General features: G+C 44.0%; 1 protein-coding gene across 3 annotated transcripts in view; it reads right to left on the reverse strand.

The window, feature by feature from the left end:
- The window catches only part of Rhobtb1 (Rho related BTB domain containing 1), a 125,583-nt gene extending 105,131 nt beyond the window's left edge, over positions 1–20,452 (reverse strand). For all 3 annotated transcript variants that reach the window (XM_045137684.1, XM_004657862.3, XM_045137692.1), the window contains exons 1-2: positions 20,335–20,452; positions 3,470–3,570 (exon numbers count right to left, since the gene is read on the reverse strand). The gene's annotated coding sequence lies outside the window, so the exon portion shown is untranslated. The remainder of the gene's footprint in view (positions 1–3,469; positions 3,571–20,334) is intronic.
- Between the last annotated feature and the right edge of the window lie 820 nt (positions 20,453–21,272).

Genomic DNA, 21,272 nt, shown 5'->3' on the forward strand with positions numbered 1-21,272 from the left:
CAGAGAGCGTTGCTAGACTGCTTACAGCACTCAGTGTTAACACTATGTGGGTGCTTTGGGCTGCTTGTCAAAGTCATAAGGACAGGAACATCATTACGCTAATATGTTTTGAGGGTTAACTGTATATCTCCATCACTGTCTTCCTCATACACATCACTTCTAGGGCTTCTCAACCTTGATACCCTTGACCTTTTGGGTGGATGACATTTTGTGGTGAGGGCCTGCCCTATGCGTTGAAGGACACTCGACACCACCCATGGCCTCTCTCACTGGGTATCAGTTGTAAACCAGCCTTCTCTCAGGGTGATAGCCCAAACGCCCTCTAGTCTTGACTGAACAGCTCCAGGGACCCAAATCACTTGCCTGAGAACCTTGTTACTTCCTCAACAAATTTAGGAGGCCAGTACCATCACAATGTTACTAAGGAGGTAGCCATGGCTCCAGGAAAATATGTAAGCTGCAGGTTTCGATGCATGTAGACGACCTCGCTCTTAAGCAAAAGTCTTATACTGTGGTTGAAATTCATGTACCAGCTTCCCCTGTCCTCTGCCCCTCCCCCTGCCACTCCTATATCTTGTGATAAGGATTCAGGACTAGGGGTAGAGGGCACATATGACGTATGGCACTGAACTTTTATTGTACCATGATCTTTTATTCAACAGATTAATTCCATTTTAATTGGAATTCTGGAAAGTAATGAAAAAAAATTACAAGTGTTAGCTGGTCTATTCTCAGAGTTCTTGAATCTGTCTGATTTAATTCTAACCAATTAGTGTGCCATTATGGGGGAGTATTATGCTCAGAATCAATATTAAGCTAAACACTAATATTTTATTCAGTATTAAAAATTTATACAAATGGCAATACAAGTGCTTCATCCCCACTTTCTCTAAATGAGAAGAAATGTTTCCTTAGGGCGATTCCAGCAAGAAAGAAAATGATACCTTCTTAGAAGACTATTGGTATTATACTTTACACAGATCATTGCTTAAATGAATACGATTTAATTGAAGGAAACTTGTTGTTTTTGAAGATATATGAGTTTTTTTTGTGTGTGTGGGGGGGACCAAAACTGTTTTCCCTTTCACACTTCTAGCGCGATATGACATTGGGATTATATATTGTTGTCCAGCAGTGTTTTAGGAACAAAACAAGCGCCATAGTTTTACCGATTGTAGGATGGCATTTCTTTCTTCTTTTTTTCATTTTTCATTTGGATATGTGAACCACCTTCCTTTGATTCCAGTATAAACTTAGGCTGGAATTTGAAATCAAATGCACCCAACTTCTGCCCTTCACGAGTTCCTTGTGATGAGGACTATACTAGGTGTGCCCTCCTGTACCCAGACTGATGCTCCACGAGCTACCAGACGCCATGTGCCTGGGTGTGGTTCCGCGGCTGCTCTCCCAGCCGTGCCTCTGTTCCCGCCCAGGCGCCCAGGGCCTGGCCTTGCTGTGTGCCCACGTGGCTCCTCTGGGCCGTGCAGACTCACGGTGTGCACCCTCACTTTCTATGCCCACCTTCTCTTTCTCCAGCTTTCAAGCAAAGGTAGACAGAAGAGTTTCTATAGTTTGCATTGATTATATACATTAACTCCCAACTTCTCAATCAAATATTTGAAAGCTCTCTGGAAAATATAGGCTTTAAAAACATCTGCAACTTAGTGAATCTTAGTGCTCTGTTCTGTAGTATTAGAATTGGGAAAGTCTGGCTCCATATTTTTGTGGTCTCCCACTTGAGTAGACAAGATCAATCTTTAAAACCCGTGCACCTGGAGAAGACTGCTTGAAATTCTAAAGGCTTATTAGGTGTTAAGAACAGACATGCAGAACGCAAGCAGAAAAAAACGAAACAAAACAAAACACCGAACACTGAATAAATTAAAGTATCCCGAACACTGGGGATCAGAGGCGCGTGGCATAGCAGTGCCATTACAAAGAGAAAACTTGAAATGCCATTTAATAGGTTGTCTTTTCTAAAATACTGATAGGATTTCATTTGCCCGTGTTTAATGTATATAGCTACTCTGAAAATTCCTTTAAAATTGAAAGACTAATGCCTTAATGAGAGGTACGATGACATGGACATATTTGAATTTGTCTTATGAAAAACAGGACTCGAGGATTTGAAAAGTGCACATGTAACGCAAATGGATTTAATTAACTGAAACCCACAAGACAGAACTTCTTCAAATAAGCAATTACTTTGGGGACTAATAGTGTAAATAGTATCCTGCCTCATTAGCACAAGTGCCCAAATGAGAGAAGGATGAGCAAATTTTAGTCCTTAAGTTATTTATGCACACATGGTAAGGCATCACTAATGTGAGGACTCAGTACATTGAAATTCTTCTGATGATCTGTTCCTGGGCTGGGTTTGTGTTTGCCTATGCTTTGCAAATACTTTATTCATATGTGGATAATATATGGTGTTTTAAACATTTAATTTCAGCCCTATGTACACTTTTCAGACAGAATGAACCATTTTCTGGGCACCTCAGGCACTTTGCGAGATCTTACATACATCCAATCTATATGCTAATATCCAAGTGTTCCTATGATATATTATAACAGGCCCCCTTAAGGACTTCTACTGTGTAATGTTTTGTTAGAGTTACTCTATATAGTTAAAGGTAATAAAAGCCACATTTGTTTAAACGTTATCTGTAATTCAGCCTTCCCACGAATGCAGACGTGCTTACTGCATCAGGGAGGCCTAATCAGATGGAATAAATGAAATTTTACAATGTGCAGTTACATATATAGAATTTTTCTTTTAAACATGCATCAGCCTATATAAACAAAGAAAGACAAATCAAACATAATACAGAGCGAAATTAACAAATGACTGTGGGTAGAGGAAGCAGAGTCCATCTTTATCAAATGTTTGTGTTGAATCATTTTATGTGGTTCAGGGACACTATCCTGGGGGCAGGATCCTCATGAACGTGGCCCTTTCTTCCAAAGCTCATTTCTCTCATTTGGGATGACTCTCATTCTAGTTACTTATAGGCTGATAATACATTTTCCCAATGTAACTGTCACCGCTGAGGCCAAAAGGAGCGGATACCCCAAATCAGGGCATCTGGTGTCAACAGTAATGCTACTATACAACAATCTGGCCACTTCTGACTCATTTTTGTATGTGGCCAGGACTTTGCATAGTACACATGTCAATTTTCTTCATAAACTGCTAATTGCATGTAAAACCTATGGGAGACTTACATTATTTTCATAATCACAACTCCTAAGTAGGTCAAGTGACTAAATTTTAAACCAGATGAAACATATTCAAGAGGAATTCATGAAACTCACAACTGAGTTTAAAAATGGAACATTCTTAAGTCAAATGTGGGTATTATTCATAAGGCATGTCATCTTTAAACACAAGAAGCATTTCCATTTCTTTGTTAAATATTGTAAAAAATATAAGTACAAAGCCAGTTCTGCTACTCAAATTAGCACTTACCATACAAAAGGGAAAAATAAGCTTCAATTCCATTTTCATAACTTAATCAAGAGTGCTTTACGAGGATAGCTCCTTTATTTGCTTCTTGATTGCTGTACATCCTAGGAGGGAGATAGAAACATGGGACATTTATCATGAAGAAAACAACCCACACAGTATTAGTTACTTAATGCCAGAGCTGATTTCACAAGAACCATCCCAGAAAGGCATGGGCCACTTGTAAGCCTCCCAGCTGCCCACAAGAGCCCGAGCAGCAAGGGCAGAGATATTTTGCTTTTGGAAACAGAATGGCAGAACCGGATGTGTCAAGATTTCTTTCTTGAGACAAGGTCTCATGCATCACAGGTTAGTTTCTAGCTACACTATGTGGCTGAGGATGGTCCTGGGCTCTGATTCTTCTGCCTCCACCTCTGGAGTGCTGGGATTACAGGTGTGCATCACCATGCCGGGTTGGTGTGGTGTGGGAATGAAGCCCAGGACTTTGTGTGTGCTGGGCAACTGTTCTGCCCGCTGAGTGGCACTGCTAGCCTCTTAACTTGAGGGTGAGATGATGTGTCAGAAGATATAAGATATTCTTGAATGGAAACAGATTTGGTTTAAACCAGCCTCTGTATTGTAAGGTGGGTTTGACCCAATGCAATACACAGTGACCTATGCCCTAAGTAGCTATGTAGACAGATTGAATCTCACCCATAAGGAGACTTGTACCGTTGGTCAATGTGTAAACCTCACCCATGAACATTCCTGTACCCTGGGTCAGTATGTGAGCAGACTGCAACCTTATCAATGAGTATATATTTGTGGACAAGTAATTGAGTATTGACAAGTCACAGCTGCTGAATTTCCAGCCGACCAGAGAATGAAAGCTGTCACAAGATGACCATGTCAGGCAAATGCCACCTACAACTAATCAGGAGGTCTCCAAATGTCAACCACTGAGTCCCATCTGCCCACACCTTAGGATGTGTACACCCTGATATTTTAAGCATTTGAGGTGGCTTCCAAACCAAATTATGTATGAAACACATAATTGAATTGAGGATAAGAAAGGGGCATTCACACTTATGCTACCCACATTGGTCATCACTGTTTAAGTGACTTAAGTTATAACCTGTATTTGAATTTCATGGTACTTTAAGAGAAGGAAAACATAAATTTTTAATAATTCATACTTTTAGTAGGAGAAAATTTGTTACTTTATCACTTCCTCTAGAGAAAGCAAGAGTTCTGTCCCTTTGATATAAAATTCATAGATATTTTTTTCCCTATAAAACATAGGGACATTGAGAGGTAACGGACTTGTTTAATCAGAAAAAGTAGTAAGTATGACAATGAACAGGCTAAACAGTGATTGTCTTCCTAAGTCAACCCTGAAGCTTGGGTCCCAGGAACCTCCACTCAGCAAATCGTTTAGCTTTTATTCTTTTCTGGGTTCCCTAACCAACACACAAGGGGTTTCTTGACACCAAAAAAGAGTTTCCGAAGGAAGTTGTTGGCCACCAGTGACTTTACGTGATTGCTACTCATTAATCAATAGAGGACTGAGCTGCAATGATGAAGTGCGCGCCTGGGGGTGAGAGGTACTGACGGCTTCACAGTCCTTTCTGTGGGGCCATTGCCAAGGGAAAGGACGAGGAAGGGAAGAGGGCATGACCACATCACTGCAGCAGTGCATCACATGCGGCTGCTTCCTGAAAACCACGTTGGTCTTGGCTTTTGCGATCCTTGCTTCTCATCACCCAGAAAACTTGCCTGAGGTTTCCTCCCATGGGGTTGTTCCTTCCACCCTCCCTTCAGTGTGGCCACAGACAGTTCTCGCCACTGGCCAGCCATTCCACTGGAGTCAAGCATCACTCCTACTTTTATCTAACAGAGATGCCACTCCCATCTCCATCCTTTCCTGAGCTTTCCTTTCACATCTAAAACTGGTGGAACTGTCACACTCCTTAGCTTAAAGGTCTAGAGTCATCGTTACTCTCCCTTTCTGTCATTTGTCTTCCCCACAACCTATATGCCCAGAAGACCATGGCCACTTCACACATCCAGGTTCTTCTTCCAGTGACTCATCCAAGGCCACTGTTTCTGGCCTCATCAACCATCCGTCATCATTATCTACCATCTCCCACCAGGCAAGGCCTGCATCTAATGGGCTTCCAACTTCTGGTTTCCACCTTTCTGTTTACTCCATGACCTCACTATTCTTCCTAAGACATCTTTAGCGTGAAAATTCTGACAGTTCCACAACATATCCCTGTAGGATCAAATCCAAATTTTGAATTTTTAAAAATTGTATTCATTTATTTATTTAGAGAAAGAGAGAGGGAGAGAATGTGCATGCCAAGGCCTCTAGCCACTGCAAATTAACTCCAGATTCATGTACCACCTTTTGCATCTGGCTTATGTGGGTTCTGGGGAATTGAACCTGGGTCCTTAGGCTTTGCAGGCAAGTGCCTTAACCACTGAGCCATCTCCCCATCCCTCAAATCCAAATTTAAACAGAACTTCCTGAGATATAAGACCAACACATAAACAACTTTAACCATGACCTTTCCACATGATCTAACTGGATGTTGTCACTTTCTGATCCCTGCCTCCCAAACCAAGTTAATAGCTTCCTGCTGTCTGAAATATTGATCTTTTAGTTCTTTGGGATCTGCCAAGCACTTGAGTAATCTTTAACTTCGAAGACCCTTGCTATGGAAATTATATTTATGGTACTCTGCCTTTGTTTAAGAAGGCTGTAACCTAGCTGCTGCAGCTGCCTTCTCATTGCTGGGAGGAAACCCCAGGCCCAAAGCAGCATACAGAAGGAGGGGGTTTATTTTGGCTTACAGTCTCAAGGGGACATTTTATCATGGCATGGCAGAGTAGAGTCTGGGCATCACATCTTGCCATGTATCCCCTAGTGGTAGCAGTGAGAGAGTTGATTCTGGCAAGGGGGGGGTAGACTCTAACACCCCAAAGCTTTCCCCAGCAACACCAGCAGCAGGGCAGAACATACGGAACAGTACACTATATAAAAATCGATTATTATTCTTATAATTTTGGTTTTTCAAGGTAGAGGTCTTATTATAGCCCAGGCTGACCTGGAATTAACTATGTAGCCTCAGGGAGGCCTCAGACTCATGGCGATCCTCCTATCTCTGCCTCCCTAGTGCTGTGATTAAAAGTGTGCACCACCATGCCTGGCTTAAAAACCTATTTTCTGAACCACAAGTCACAATAGTAAAACAGTCCAGACTTATTAGATAAAAAAAGAGTGAGGGCTAGAGAGATGGCTTAGCAGTTAAATGCTTGCCTGTGAAGCCTAAGAACCCCGGTTCAAGGCTCGATTCCCCAGGACCCATGTTAGCCAGATGCACAAGGGGGCGCACGTGTCTGGAGTTTGTTTGCAGTGGCTGGAAACCCTGGCGCGCCCATTCTCTCTCTCTCTCCCCACCCCCATCTTTCTCTCTGTGTCTGTTGGTCTCAAATAAATAAGCAACAACAACAACAAAAAAAAATTAAAAAAAAAAGAGTGAAAGGAGAGAGGATGAGAAAAGCAAAACAAATCCAGGGTGACATGTCATTCATTTCTTACTTTCAAACACAAACTTGATTGAGCATTTAAAAAAAGTCAAGTTACCTGTGTACACCCGAGGAACAACATTACATTTAGTGAACCAGATCCCAGAATGCCCATGCGGTTACCACATAAATATATCTTATGGCTTTAGATACTGACGAAAAATCTTCCACAAGAAATAGAAAAATGACTTCCTGGTGGCTGTCCTCAGGGCTGGGATGTGTAAGATGGCACACCACTGGCCGAATGAACAAATGCTTTTAGGCCACCAGGTGTCCATCTAGCTGTCCTCCATCCCTGGCTTTCATTTCATAGCCAGGATGGTTGGGAGTCAGTGCCAGGGCCCAGCTTCGTGCCTCACCTCCTGCGCGGCTCACACAGCTTCGCTCTGAGTGGCCCCTCGGGCTGTGCAGGGCCAGGGGCGTGGAGGCTGCCGGGCTCCCAGACGCCGCTCCTTCCTCCCCTCAGCAGTGCCAGCCAGTGGGAGAGGCGAGTCCGCAGTGCCTCATGAACAGTGCTTGGCTTGTTTACCCTGCCCACTACCAGGTCACTGATAGGAGACATGGGTGGGGCTGTGCTCTCAGAATGCCCTGGCACACTGATTCAGGCTTTCTCCCGGCTCAGCCTCACTGCTGTCCGCCGCTTCCTCCACCCTCTTGCTCTCTCTTGCCGGTGGCCTCCACCATGTCGCCCAGCATGCCTGCCCCCAGCTGTGTTTTTAATGCAGATGCACAACTTAAGATGTGAAATAGTCTTCAACAGACTAGAACTATTATTTGTGGAATCCATCACTTAGCAGTTTATCTGTTATATCTTAAAATACATCTTCAGGTCTGCTTTCTCTACCTCTGTTCAAAGAAAAAAGTCCCTCCTAAAACAAAAGAAAACAAACAAACAAAAAACCCCCAATGAATAAACAACCCCCAACTCTCTCGTATTAGACAACACATTCTTCCTTTTTTTCCCTTTCTACTTTTAGACAGACTGTCTCCCAATGGACTAGAACTTGTAAACTTTCTAACTTGGCATCCAAAGTGCTGGAATTGTAGGTGTGCCCCATAGCACCCGACAAAAACTCATGTTTCTACCCTTTTATTTGACTCGATGGGCCATTCTGCTCTTCCAGAAGTTCTTCAGTGGCCCACCATGATGCAGGCATCTCCTGGATTTTGCTCTTTTCTTTCTGCTACTCTTTCATGACATCAGCGCTGACCGGGGGCCTTCATGAACTTGACTTCCTGGAGGTATTTGTCCCACTGCTTGTTACCACACTCATTTTCATCTATCTCCTAGTCACCATATCCTTGTCTAGTCTCATGTATGTTGAGGTGAGTCACAGTTGACATCTGATCCCATCTTCTCTGACAATCTCCACACCCATAAAATAATCCAACGCCTGCTTGTTCCCTCCTATACCGACCTCAGCACCCGCCTGTGCAAGCATGCTCTCTCCTGGCATTTCCTGATACTTCCTCATCGTCTCCATAGAAATATGCCAGAAGACGGCCTATCGATCTTGCCGTCTACATACCTCTGGAATCTATTCGCTCTTTAGAACGTACCCACCTCACCATTCTTCCTTGGGCCCAGCTCTCATTACCCCTCTCCTAAAAGTAGTCAACTGCTCTACATAAATTTAAATTCTGCTTAACCCTTTTGTCAATATTATAGCCAGAAAATACTCTTCAAAATAAAGCTGATGGAAATACCTAACAACAAATGCCAACCTTCTCACTGGTCCTAGGACAAGAGCAGGTTTTTGATTGGATTCAGTGGAGAGGGTTTTCTTGATGGCTCCTGAGGGAGTTAAGCCTTCCTTCCCTTCTCCCTCTCTTCTTCTGTTCTAACCCTTGTCCTTCTTTCCTTCCTCCCTTGCTTTTTAAATTTTGTTTCTTTTTTCTCTTTTTCTTCCCATATTTTTTTCATTCCCTTCCAATCTACTCCCTCCCTTCCTTCCTCTTTTCTTTCTCACTCTCTCTCCATTTCTCCCTTCCTTCTTTTATTCCTTTCTTTCCATTTCCCTTCCCTGTTTTCTTCTCCCTCCTCTCCTTTCCCCTACCCACCTTTTGAGACAGAGCCTTATGTTTCTCAGGCTGTCCTCTTTTAAACCTTTGATCCTACTGACCTCTTCCTCTTGAGAACAGTGATTACAGGCATGCACCACCATGCCTGGTTAATGGGTGCTGGGGAGCAAACCCAGGCCTTTGTGCACTCTAGGTAAGGACTCTACCAACTAAGCGGCATCCTCACTGCCCAGTTTGGCACTTATGTGGCTTCAATTTCAAACAGCTCCTGTTATTCTTTCACTGTTCTCTCCCCTACTCTGTTGGCCAAATGAAGGCAGAGTACATCCACTGGGATTTGCAACATTCCAATAGTACTTGACGCATGGTAGTAATGAACAAAAACAACTTCATGGAAGATATGGGTTATATGAAAGGAGTAAGAAATAAACACAGATGCAAAAGCTCAGAGAGGAAAAACATGCTCATGTCCTTAAAAATTTATAAATCAAAGGTGGCCCAGTGTGGAGGTCACTCACAAGGCCATTGGGAGCTGTGGTAGATGTGAGAAGTTAAAGTAGGAGGGCTTCCTTGCTCATTCACAATCAGGAATGGATTTTTAAAATTATTTTTGGTGTAAGTGTGTGTGTGTGTGTGTGTGTGTGTGTGTGTGTGTGTGTGTGTACATCATGTGTGTGAGTGTGGGCATACATGGAGGTCAGAGGACAACTTTGGGCATAGGTCTTCTTCTCCCTCCCTCAAGGCAGGGTCTCCTTTTGTTGTCCACCATGAGCTGGTCCACTAGCCTCCAGAAGATTCTCCTGTCTCTGCCTCCCTGCTCACCCTCACTGCAGGCGCACGGTGCTTACACACACTTGCCCTGCGCATGTGTCCCGCCTGATGTGAGTGCCGGGCGCTGGAGCTCATGCCCTCTCCATTGCCCAGCCCACACTTTACACACTGAGCTCTCCTGTTAGCCCTGATAGATTTTTGTCTTAACCTAATATTTATCCTGGGCAGAAACAAGTGGTTTATTATGTAAGAGATGTGCTGATATATAAACATAGTATTTTCCAACTTGTACCATTTTTGTCACTGCTTATATTGGCCAACAAACACTGGGGTGGAAATGGAGGACTGGGCTCAGGATGTGATGGGGATGCACAGGAACCTTTGTTTTTAAATTAGGCAAAACTGAAATGTTGCCTAAGTTTTTCCCCTTTGTTGCATTTCCAAGTCTAGACCTCCCAAGCCCCCAGCCACGAAATACAGATTTCATAAAAGGGGATAGTATCAGTTATGAATGTACCTTTATACTTAATGAGAGTGAAAACATTGCTCATGGAAATAAGACATGCCATCTGATTTTGATCTTGCACAAAAAGAGGGGACACATTCCATTTGAGAATGACAAATAAAGCTGTCTATGTGATCCACTTATACCTCCTTGGAGAATGCCACAAACCCACGTGATGTTCTAAGAAGTGAGCTAAGTCCAGGATAGACTCCTCTTGAAGAAAGCCAAGGCTGGCGCGAATACTCTGTGACAGACAATATCCTAGGTGTGTGTCCCTTTAAGGAAGGAGTAGGAATTCCAGGCATTTGAGAGTGTGGAAACGCAAAGGGCAGAGAGGAGTTGTCCCCATCGTCTATAGCCCTTATTAAGTAATGTTTTCTTCCTTTTTTTTGACATTTTCATATATATATGTAACACATTTTGATTGTGTTCACCCCAGTTGCCATTTTTTTAATTATTAATTTATTTTCTTGAGAGAGTGAAAGAGGGAGAGAGAGAGAGAGAGTGAGAGAGAGAGAGAGAGGGAGGGAGGGAGAAAATGGGCATGCCAGGGCCTCCAGCCTCTGCAAACGAACTCCAGATACATGCTACCCCTTGTGAATCAGGCTAATGTGGGTCCTGGGGAGTCGGACCTGGGTCCCTTGGCTTTGCAGGCAAACACTTTAGCTGCTAAGCCATCTCCCCCAAGTTGCCATTTCTTATCTCCCATCCCTCTTACTAATAATCTTCTTTTCCATAAACGCCCATCTTACTTTCAAGCTTTTCTCAACCCATCAACTGACACTAGGGCTGCTTGCATGATCATGGTGGAAGGTTTTCTTCTTAAATTATTTTTATTTATTTATTTGATTTGAGAGTGACAGACAGAAAAAGAGGCAGAGAGAGAGAGAGAGAGAGGGAGATAATGGGTGCGCCAGGGCTTCCAGCCACTGCAAACAAACTCCAGACACGTTCACCCCCTTGTGCATCTGGCTAATGTGGGTCCTGGGGAATTGAGCCTTGAACCGGGGTCCTTAGGCTTCACAGGCAAACACTTAACCGCTAAGCCATCTCTCCAGCCTGGAAGGTTGTTTAAAATGCAATGGGCAATTTACTGGTGCTGCACTACTGATGAACGTGACTTGACCTCTCCCAGCAGCTATAAGCTACTCTGGGAGGTGTGGGGTCTCGTTAATTAGCTCTACTTTTAAAGTCTTCAAGGATTTGGTAGCACCTCAACCCATGACCCCACTAGCTTAACATAAAGTCTCTCTGAGAACCTACTGCTGACGTAATTACAGTAAACAAACATCCGACATTCAGGCTAGGTACAGAGGCATGTGTGCAAAACGACCACTGGAAACGTAATCTCCCTATTTCTTACTGCTTTCTGCAGTGTTCTAAGAGCAGTTTTCTGTCAAATCACATGCACATGTATTCATGTATAAGCACATATAAAATATGACTATCTGCAAGGCATAATGAATTTTTTCTCCTCTGCATTGGCTGCTAAAAAACCAAGAATAAAATTTGTTACTATCTTCTAGCCAGAATGTTGAATTTCATGGCATAAATTTTGAGTATGAATCTCTCTCCTGGCCCTATCTTACAGTCTTAGTCTTGTTTTTTCCCTGGGCTCATTTTTTCTTACCTACTTGGAATATATTTTATACTGCAGCACAGTGTGTATTTTTATTAGCCTTTCTCTGTAAGCCTTAGATCTTTTCTAGAGTATAAATAAAATTTATAACATTTATACATAGTCCCTTTTCCCCCTATGGAGGGTTACAAATTGTTTCAAAGGCAACAAAAAATTGATTACCATAAATGTATAAACATTAAGATACGGGTATTTATAGTAATTATTTTTGTGATACTTCATTTACTCGTACAATTCGACTTTCTTGATATTTATACATAAATTATAAAGCTTGGATTCCTAACTTAAGATCCACTGACTCTTTCAAATTATATACCACAAATGATATGCCTTAATTTTAAACTAAGAATTTCAACATTTTAATTCAATTCTGAAAGAAAAATATCCCCCCAAATAAAAAAAATAAATAAAGACCTTTGCTCTTGGCTGTTATTTGTTTCATTAACTGATATGCATGTGCTGAGTACTTAATAAATGCCCAGGCTATGTGACAGATGCTGGGAAGACAGCAGGAAACAGGAAGTGTGCCTTTGGCTTCAAGGCATTTCTGGGCCAGCAGGAATAAGGTTAGAACATAAAGCCATATGGGAAATTATGAGATGACGAAAGACTAGAATATAAGAAAGTGTTGGAATAGGACTGATAGTTATATATGAAAGTGTCCTGAGACCCATTGTTTCATATGCTAACTAAAACAATAAAAAAAGAAAACAAAAAAAAAAGTGAGATAAGATGATCAGGGTAAACCTCTCCAAGAGGAGGCAACATCTGAAATAGACTATACAAGATCTGAAGAAAGGACATTTGAAAGAGAGGGAGAGGGAGAGGGAGAGGAACAGGGAGAGTGAGAGAGGGAGAACGGTGGATTTCCACCTTCCTCTTTTGACACTTCAGTGTCAAATCTTTTGTTACACATTCAAGTCACTCAACAAATGTTTGAGTCTACCATTTTTTAGGCATTCTTGTTGATGCTCCAAATCAAATCAACTACCCTCCATGAAGCATAATGTACTCTAAATATTTAATTAAATTAATTAATTTCTTTGATAGAGAAAGAGGGAGAAAGAGTGAAAGAATAGGTGCGCCAGGGCCTCCAGCCACTGCAGACAAACTCCAGATGCATGTGCCTCTTTGTGCATCTGGCTAACGTGGATCTTGGGGAATCAAACCTGGGTCCTTTGGCTTTCTTTGCTGGCAAATACCTTAACTGCTAAGCCATCCCTCCTGCATAATGTACTTTAAATCTAAAGTGTACCTTAGGTCTATGAGTCAAGTTAGTTCTGGGGCCCAGATGCTTTCCCTGAAACTCTTTAGGAAGGTGCAATCTCCCTGTTGAAGTCGAAGACAAACGAGGAGGAGAAAGTAGGAACACATAAAGAAAACTAGAGCTAAAAAAAATCATTTTTTGAAATAGGAAACTTGCACTCTCTGGCTTGGAAAATGCTGTGAACAGTCCTGGCTGTGTAAAGTCAATGAATTAAGATGTGACTGGGGATCGTAAATAGCTTCCACATTATTTGACGCTTTCCTGAACAGAGTTCTTCATGAGGGTGTTAAGGAAAGCAGACTCTGCTATGATCACAGTGGTCTAGGTAGTGCCTACTTGGTACCTTGCTGAAGGTAGTGCACACAGCTTTGGAGGTAGCGACGTTTATTGATTTTATTTTGCAGACAGGGCAAAACTGAGGCTTGGAGAAGCAAAATGACCGAATCATAAAGCTTCTTGGAAGAGTCAGTGGGCGCTGACCCCCACCCAAACCTCTCTTCAACATTGTCAGCACACTATGGAAGACTGGTTGCTTTAAGAATTACCTCTTAGGGCTGGAGAGATGACTTAATAGTTAAGGCACTTGCCTGCAATGCTAAAGGGCCCGGGTTCAACTCCCCAGGACCAACATAAGCCAGATGCACAGGGTGGCATATGCATCATGTGGAGTTCATTAGCAATGGTTAGAGCCCTGGTGTGCCCATTCTCTCTCTATCTGACTCTATATTTTTCTCTCTCAAATAAATAAAAGAAAAAAGAATTACTTCTTTGGATCTCATGACCCTTCAAGTTGTGTGTGTATGTGTGTGTGTGTGTTGCATGTGTGTGTGGATATGATCAAGTTCATCGCATATGTGGATCCACATGTCATAATGGAATCCATTAATAGTTACACTTCCTATGTACTAATGAAAACGTAAAATGGTTGTGAGAAATAATAGTCATGTAATAATTAAATATCAGATAAAATAAGACAAGTAAATGACTATCCCAGTATTAATCATTTATTTGAAAAAGTTAATTTGACTTTGGATCAACTGTCTGTACTGTTTTATCTCAGGAGAAAGAATGACAGGTTGACTACATTTGTAAACTTCTGGGCTGGTGAGATAGATGAGCAGTTAAAGCACTTGCCTGTGAAGCCTAAGGACCCAGGTTCAATTCCCCAGTACCCACACAAGCCAGATGAGCAATGTGGCACATGCGCCTGGAGTTGGTTTGCAGTGGCTGGAGGCCCTGGTGTGCCCATTCTCTCTCTGTCTCTCTTCTCTATATCTCTTTCTGCTTGCAAGTAAGTAAACAAATAAAATAAAAAATGTAAACTTAGCTATATGTCAAGTAAGTTTTTTAAAAATATTTTATTTATTTTTCTTTATTTATATGAGTGAGAGAGATTTCTCAAAGTTGCCTGTGTGGCTGTGAGGGGACAGGGCTCTTCATAGCCATCCTAGCTTATCAGGTTTGGGTATCTAAGTTAATGGCCTCTGCAGCACCACCAAGTGCCCAGCATGCATAAGTTCATTTTATCCTCACAACCACCCTGAGGATATTGTTCCCAGTTCACTCCGCAGTAGAGGGTGCCGTACAGAAGTTGCTCACTGGCCAAAGCCCCCCAGCTTGTAAACAGTGGGGCCAGCGCCAAGCCTCATGACTGAGGGAAGGGCCTCCTCTAGCTTCCTTCTCCCGTTCTCCTTCACCACATCCTCTCTCCTGATGGACACATCAGGAGATTATGCTATTTTCCAACATGGGCAGCCTGAACTCATCAGAATATAAGGCCCTCAACCATCTGGAATCCCCCTGCCCACCACCCATATACCCACAATAATTTTTCCATGTTCTGCAGGAAGTTCTACCCTGGCCTCCAGGAACACGACTCCCCTGACGTCTGCAGATGTTCCTCCACCTGCAATGCAACTGAATTCTTCTGTTCTGAAAGGCCCTGTTCAACTAGTACTTTTCCAGGTTTCCTCCTAGACCTCTAAGCGCCCAGTGAGCAGGCAGGAACACTTGCTGTCTCTGCCCAGCCTGCGGGCGGCCCACTGTTGCTGTCCCAGCAACTTCAGGGTCGGAACTGAGAGTGTCAGAATTGGCAAAAAAAAAAAAAAAAAAAACCAACAAAAACAACAACAACAAAAACCCCATTATAAGACATACTTATAAAAGCCTGATTGCTGGGCACTTGGAACTCAACTTTAATTGCGCATTCTTTATTTACCTACCTTATCGAGATATTTATCTTGTCTCACAATTATATAGAATGTAAGTGTTCTGAGAGCAAAGGAATCATGCTTTCCTCTGTGAACTTGGCATTCGACTCATTGCTAATTAATGACTTGTTTTTTGTTGTCCAACAGTAGCATTATGAAACCTTGTTCATTTGGATCAATATTAACCCCAGTGACTATGTCACTGTATATATATATATATATATATGTGTGTGTGTGTGTGTGTGTGTGTGTATTTGACACAATATATAATATGTCAATATATATATATGTATTTGACACAAAATATTATTGTGTCTACACATATATGGCTTTAGCTACAAGGAAACAGATTTCTGTTGCATCTCCAATCATTTCTGATTAATAGTTTGATATGATGATTTAATAATTTGGTAATAATTGGCGACAGTAATTAGAATATTTCTTCACTTTGCTAGTTTCAAAAACATTGAGTCTCCATATACTCCCCCCACCCCCACTTTTTTTTTAAAGTAACCTGGGCTTGAGACATGGCTCAGCAAGTCAGGTGCTTGCCATGCAAGCATGAGGACCTGAGTTCAGATCCCCAGAGCCCATGTGAAAATGCCGAGTGAGCACCAGAGATGGGGAGGAGGCAACGGGAAGGTCTCTGGAGCTTACTGGATGGATAGCCTGGTAGAATCCATAAGCTCTAGGTTTAGTGAAAGATCCTGTATCAAAACCAAAAATAAGGTGGAGAGTGACTGGAGAAGATACTGCCTCTAGTGTCTCCATGTACAGGCACATGGACACTTGCATCCACGCATATATAAGAAAATGCATGCATACCACACAGCAAGTTAAAAAAAGAAACAAAGAAAAATCCTCTCAGAATCTGGAGAAATTGAAAACAGATCAAGTTTGTTAGTGGACCTCAGAGTGATCTCTTCAGACTCTTTGAGAGGTCATCAGAGGTGTTTATTACAATGCAGTCCTATGGGTGCATTCTCAGATCTAGTAATTCAGACCAGGGCAGAATGGATTCCAAGCATTGTAGGATTTTAAAAGCCTTCCGGGTGACTATTAAGCCCTTTATAGTTCAAGAGCTGCTTATTTGTAGAAGTAATACTCTGCAAAGGATTGCTTTCTAAGTTGGAGGAGAAAAGTTATCATTTTAGTCCTTCAAGATAAGCCACCAGCATTTTAGAGTTATCATCTTTCAGCTATATCTTGACTCTCTGATGCTAATGTTGAAGGGTGCAGCCCTTGAACTTTTTCAGTAACAGCTCCCAAGTGCTGAGGGAGAATTGGCACACTAGTGAAAGGTATGAAAAGACTATCCGATTGATTATTAAAATAGTGAGTCACTGAAGTTGATAGAAGATTAAAGTTTTAAAATGGACTACCCATAGCACAATGTTCTAAAGTTGCTACCCAGGACTTGTCTGAGCAACCCAAGGTCCTGTGAAACTTCTAAAAAGGAAAATTATTCCCAAAATCTCCTTGTCTATGGTGACTGCAGAGAACCTAAGCTTTCTGATCTCTTTGTAGAACAAACAGTGGTCTGGAAGTCAGAAGGCTTGGGCCATCTTCTACTGGACCTGTATTTGGGGGAGGGTTTTATTTTCTTCATTAATAAACCAGCGAATTATTCTATTAACTTATCTTAAAAAATATTTTCTTGTCCCAGGTGCCATTCTGAAGGTCCATTTCCTGTATGTTTGAGGGCATTCCCATGGTTTCCATTGATACACTTAGACTTCCATTCGTAATTCAGGCTCTTTCTGATAGTATAAGATCAATGAGGATGCTTTTGGGTTATTTCAAGAAAGGGACAATATATTAGTCATTCACAAAGTCTTTCATAAGAGATTATTATTAATTCAAATAAATATCGGAGACAGAACTTGTACAATAATGAAAGCAGGCAAAATGGAGTCTGGCCTTACACAGCCTACATTCTGAAGGGGGAGAAGATAATTCCACCAATCATGTGTAAACTGAGATAGGAATAAAATAAATTCCTGTTGTAAGCAGTGCTGTGAGGGTGTCACAAAAGCCCATGGTGATGGGAAAGAGCAGAAGGATGCTCAGCAAAGCTTCCTGGAGGAGCTGAGCTTTACTGAGACTCACAGAAGATAAGTGGAGGTGGGAAGAGAAGTGGAGGGAGGTGCAGGGCAGAGAAAACATTCTAGAATCTCCAGGGAGGACTCGTTTCTATGTTTAGCAACCAATAATCTGGAACAGCCCTTCCTTCTCTAAGAGATCACTTTGTCTGGAGTAGAGAAAGGAAGCCAAGGGCTATGCATGACCGTGGCCAGCGGTGAATGGAGAATGTGGCCTCACTTCCACTCTGGGATGGGGATGCTTCCAACTCAGAGGTTACAATGCTGACGGGAATACTAGGTTTATTGCTTTGGTTCCATACCTGGCTCCTGTCCTCCTGAAAGTACTCATGTGGACCCCTCGACCCATGTGTGCGTGGCACATGTGTGTGTGCATGGCACATGTGTGTGCATGGCACATGTGTGTGCAGGCCAATGGTTGGTATCAGCTGCTTCCTTAATGATTCTCCAGGTTACTCTTTGAGTCAGAATCTCTCACTGAACTAGGAATTTACCCGTTTGCCTAGACTAGTGGCCAGCAATCCCCAGGGAGCCTGTTGTAGCTACCTCCACAGAACAACGTGGCTTCAGGCTCCTGTTGTTCATTCAGCTTTTATGTGGGTGCCAGGGAGTCACACCCAGGCCCCCGTGTGTGCCCAAGCACTTTCCCAACTGAGCCATCTCTCCAGCCTCTCAAAAGTGAGTTTTCTCTTGAAAGAACCAGTGGCAACATGTATTGCAGGAGTTGGTTACTGCAGGAGAGGCTCAGTGAGACAATGTACCCCATAAACTGCAAGACTGTGTTCCGTCAGTGCCCCTTCACACATGCCAAGTGGCTGGAAAGTCCAGACAGGGAGCATAGAGCTTAAGCGACTTCAGCGACGGAAGAGGGAGGCCGGGGAGAAATTCTGACATACGGGGCTGGGACTCAGCAGCTATGGGTCTGAGCGACCCGTGGAGGCCACTCAGTAGGAAGATGTCCAGGAAAGAAACATCCCAGCACCATGGGTTTGCTCAGAGATGATTCTTCTGGCAGTGAATCTAGAGTTGCTTGTAAAAATCAAAAGATGACTCTTATCAATATTTATATTCAGCGAGCACACAAGAAACAGGTTTTTCTCTAGCGTCCCAGTAAACAGAAGACTGACACAGTTTATTATTAAAAACAAGCTAAGAGAAAAATGTTATGTTATTGTGTCACTCAATCAATGGGGAACAAGGCAATTATCTTCAGGATATTAAAGTAATAGTGGGTATGAAGGATGTTTATAAACCAAGCTCATGCTATTGGAAGAATGAATAATTTATCCAAATAACTGTGAAGACATTCTTCCTCTCCCATAAACAAAACCACAGATTGAGCTTCCAGCCTTAAAGTACCAAGAGGCATATTTCACAGATGAAATGGGACAGCTATTAGCCTATCCCGCCAACCTGTGTGCCCTCCCTGGGGCTTCTCCCGGAAGTTAGGAATATGTGGGGTCAGACACACAAGAACCAGAGACGATTCATATTTTCACACTTTCCCCAGATCCCCTTGCTCCCAACCACAAGGTAACTGCCATTCCTACACAGCCTTTTGAAATTCTGCTTACTTCATGATTCTCTACCCATGCTGCCTTGTGGGAGAAATTTTATCTCCAAGGTTCATAGGATACGAACTGAACTCATCATTTCCCTCCAAACCCATTGTTTAATTGACAGGGTCATCTCATATGCATGGCAGGAATGGGAACATAAATTTAACATTGGGTGGATTATTTAGCATATTTATGGAATTTCAGATTCAGAAAGCATGCTAAAAATCTATCATTTGCTAATCCCTATACTTCCCAGTGAGTCTGACAGAGGGTAAACAATGCTGTGGGTTTTAAACAGCCTGTGTGTGAACATTCTAGAGGGGACAACTATGCCATTTTCCTGCGCTCCCAAATGTGTCTACCTTTCTGCTCCTCACTAGACTGGGGTGGAGGCCTGGGAAAACACGAGGCCACTCACACAAGTGGTGGTTATAAAACAAAGGAATATACTGGTTCTCTTCCACATCTGGTGACAACACCAGGGGAGACCAGAGGGCCACGTGACCAGCTTTCCAATACAAACGCCTCCTCAAGACACCCTGTGAGAAGGCGTGTAAGGAAACAGCTAACTGCCCTCAACTCTGCAGCATACTTGGTTTGGATTCTAACCATGACACGCCTGCTGGACTCATTCAATCTTTTATGATGCCAGCTATAACTAATTCTCTTAACATGCACGAATACTGAAACATTAAACTCAATTTAAACGGAGAGCTCATATTTTCTGGTTTTGAAAATCCACAAGATTTTTTTTTTTTTAAAGTAAGCTCCCTTAAATAGCACTTTAGTGTTTCCTTTTTCATTTCTATTTATTTTTCCATCCCTTCCTCTCTACCTCCCTCCTTCCTCTTTCTTTCTTGAAATGGTCCCATATATCTAAGGCTGGCCTCAAACTCAGTCTGTCGCTGAGGATGACCTTGAATTTCTGACCCTCCTGCCTCCACCTTGCAAGTGATGGGATTACCTGCGTGCATCTTAACCGGCCTGGCTTTCTGCGGTGCCAGGGGTGGAACCCAGAGCTTACGCATGCCAGGCAATGCCAGCGCCGTGCCAACGGAGCCGCATCCCAGCCCCGCTTCACACTTTCTAGGCGTCGTGACACCCACCCTTCCTTCTCACACCAGAAGGGGGTGCAGAGTGGGACCAACGGAATCAACGCCTAATTCTTGACCCCAATCCTTTCGGCGGCGCTAAGAAACCGAGAGAAATCCATCCCCTGTCACCTGAGGCCGGTGGCGCAGAGCCGCGGACGCCGCGTCCATGGTCAGGAAGCCCGTGGGGACGCTCGCCCCGACTCTAATCCCCCTCCCAGCCCTGCGCCTTTATCCCTTAATCCCTGTCCGCCTGTCCCCGCCCACCCGGCGCGGGCGTGTGCTGCGCGGGGGCGCGGGCGGCTGTGAGCGTGCCGGGGACAGTCTCCTGGGAGGGCTCAGCGACCCCCAGGTGTTCTGGAAGCAAGCCCCCAGCGCCCTGTGCGTCCAGCTGGGTGTCCGTCAAGGGGTCCGCCACGGAAAGCAGGTCACCTCCACCGGAGGATGGAGACCTGAGACCACGCCCGCCGCCCCGCCCCGACGCCCGCGCCGCCTGGGGACCCCGGGACTCCGCTGGCCCATCACGGTCCTTCCCGGGCCCAGACTAGGGCACCGGCTTCCTGAGGTCCGGGAGATGCCAGGCAGCCTGCCGCGGCCCGCCTCCCCACCCTCACCCAAGAGCCAAGGGGCGGGGCCCGCCTGCCACCCCGGTCCCCAGCTGTCACTCCTCCCACACACCAGGCCTCCTCCCAGACCCCCAACCTGGGTCCTCAGCCTCAACTGGCGCCAGCACCTGTCACCATCCCGTCCTGCTGGGTGCAGAGCCCAGCGTCGTCACTCCCAGGTCGGTGTCCCCACCACCCACCTGGGGGGAGGGTCCCCCAGGGACGCCAGGCTGGGGTGGCTCCTTCCTTCCACGGGGGAGACCCAGTCTGGGGAAAGGCTCAGGCGGGGTTAAGAACCGGCTTTCTCTTGGAGAATTCCATCGCAGGCCCGCAGGCGCTGCTCACAGCACGAAGCTGTGCCGCCCAGTCCTCTTGTGCGGGGGACCCGAGGGCTGTCCATGCTAACTGCAGCCGTCCGTCTGCGTGTGCGTCTCGCAGAGCCTCATCCAGAAGACGCCAGCCACT

The sequence above is a fragment of the Jaculus jaculus genome, chromosome 18 (genome assembly GCF_020740685.1).
Source record: "Jaculus jaculus isolate mJacJac1 chromosome 18, mJacJac1.mat.Y.cur, whole genome shotgun sequence".
NCBI classification, from domain to species: domain Eukaryota; kingdom Metazoa; phylum Chordata; class Mammalia; order Rodentia; family Dipodidae; genus Jaculus; species Jaculus jaculus.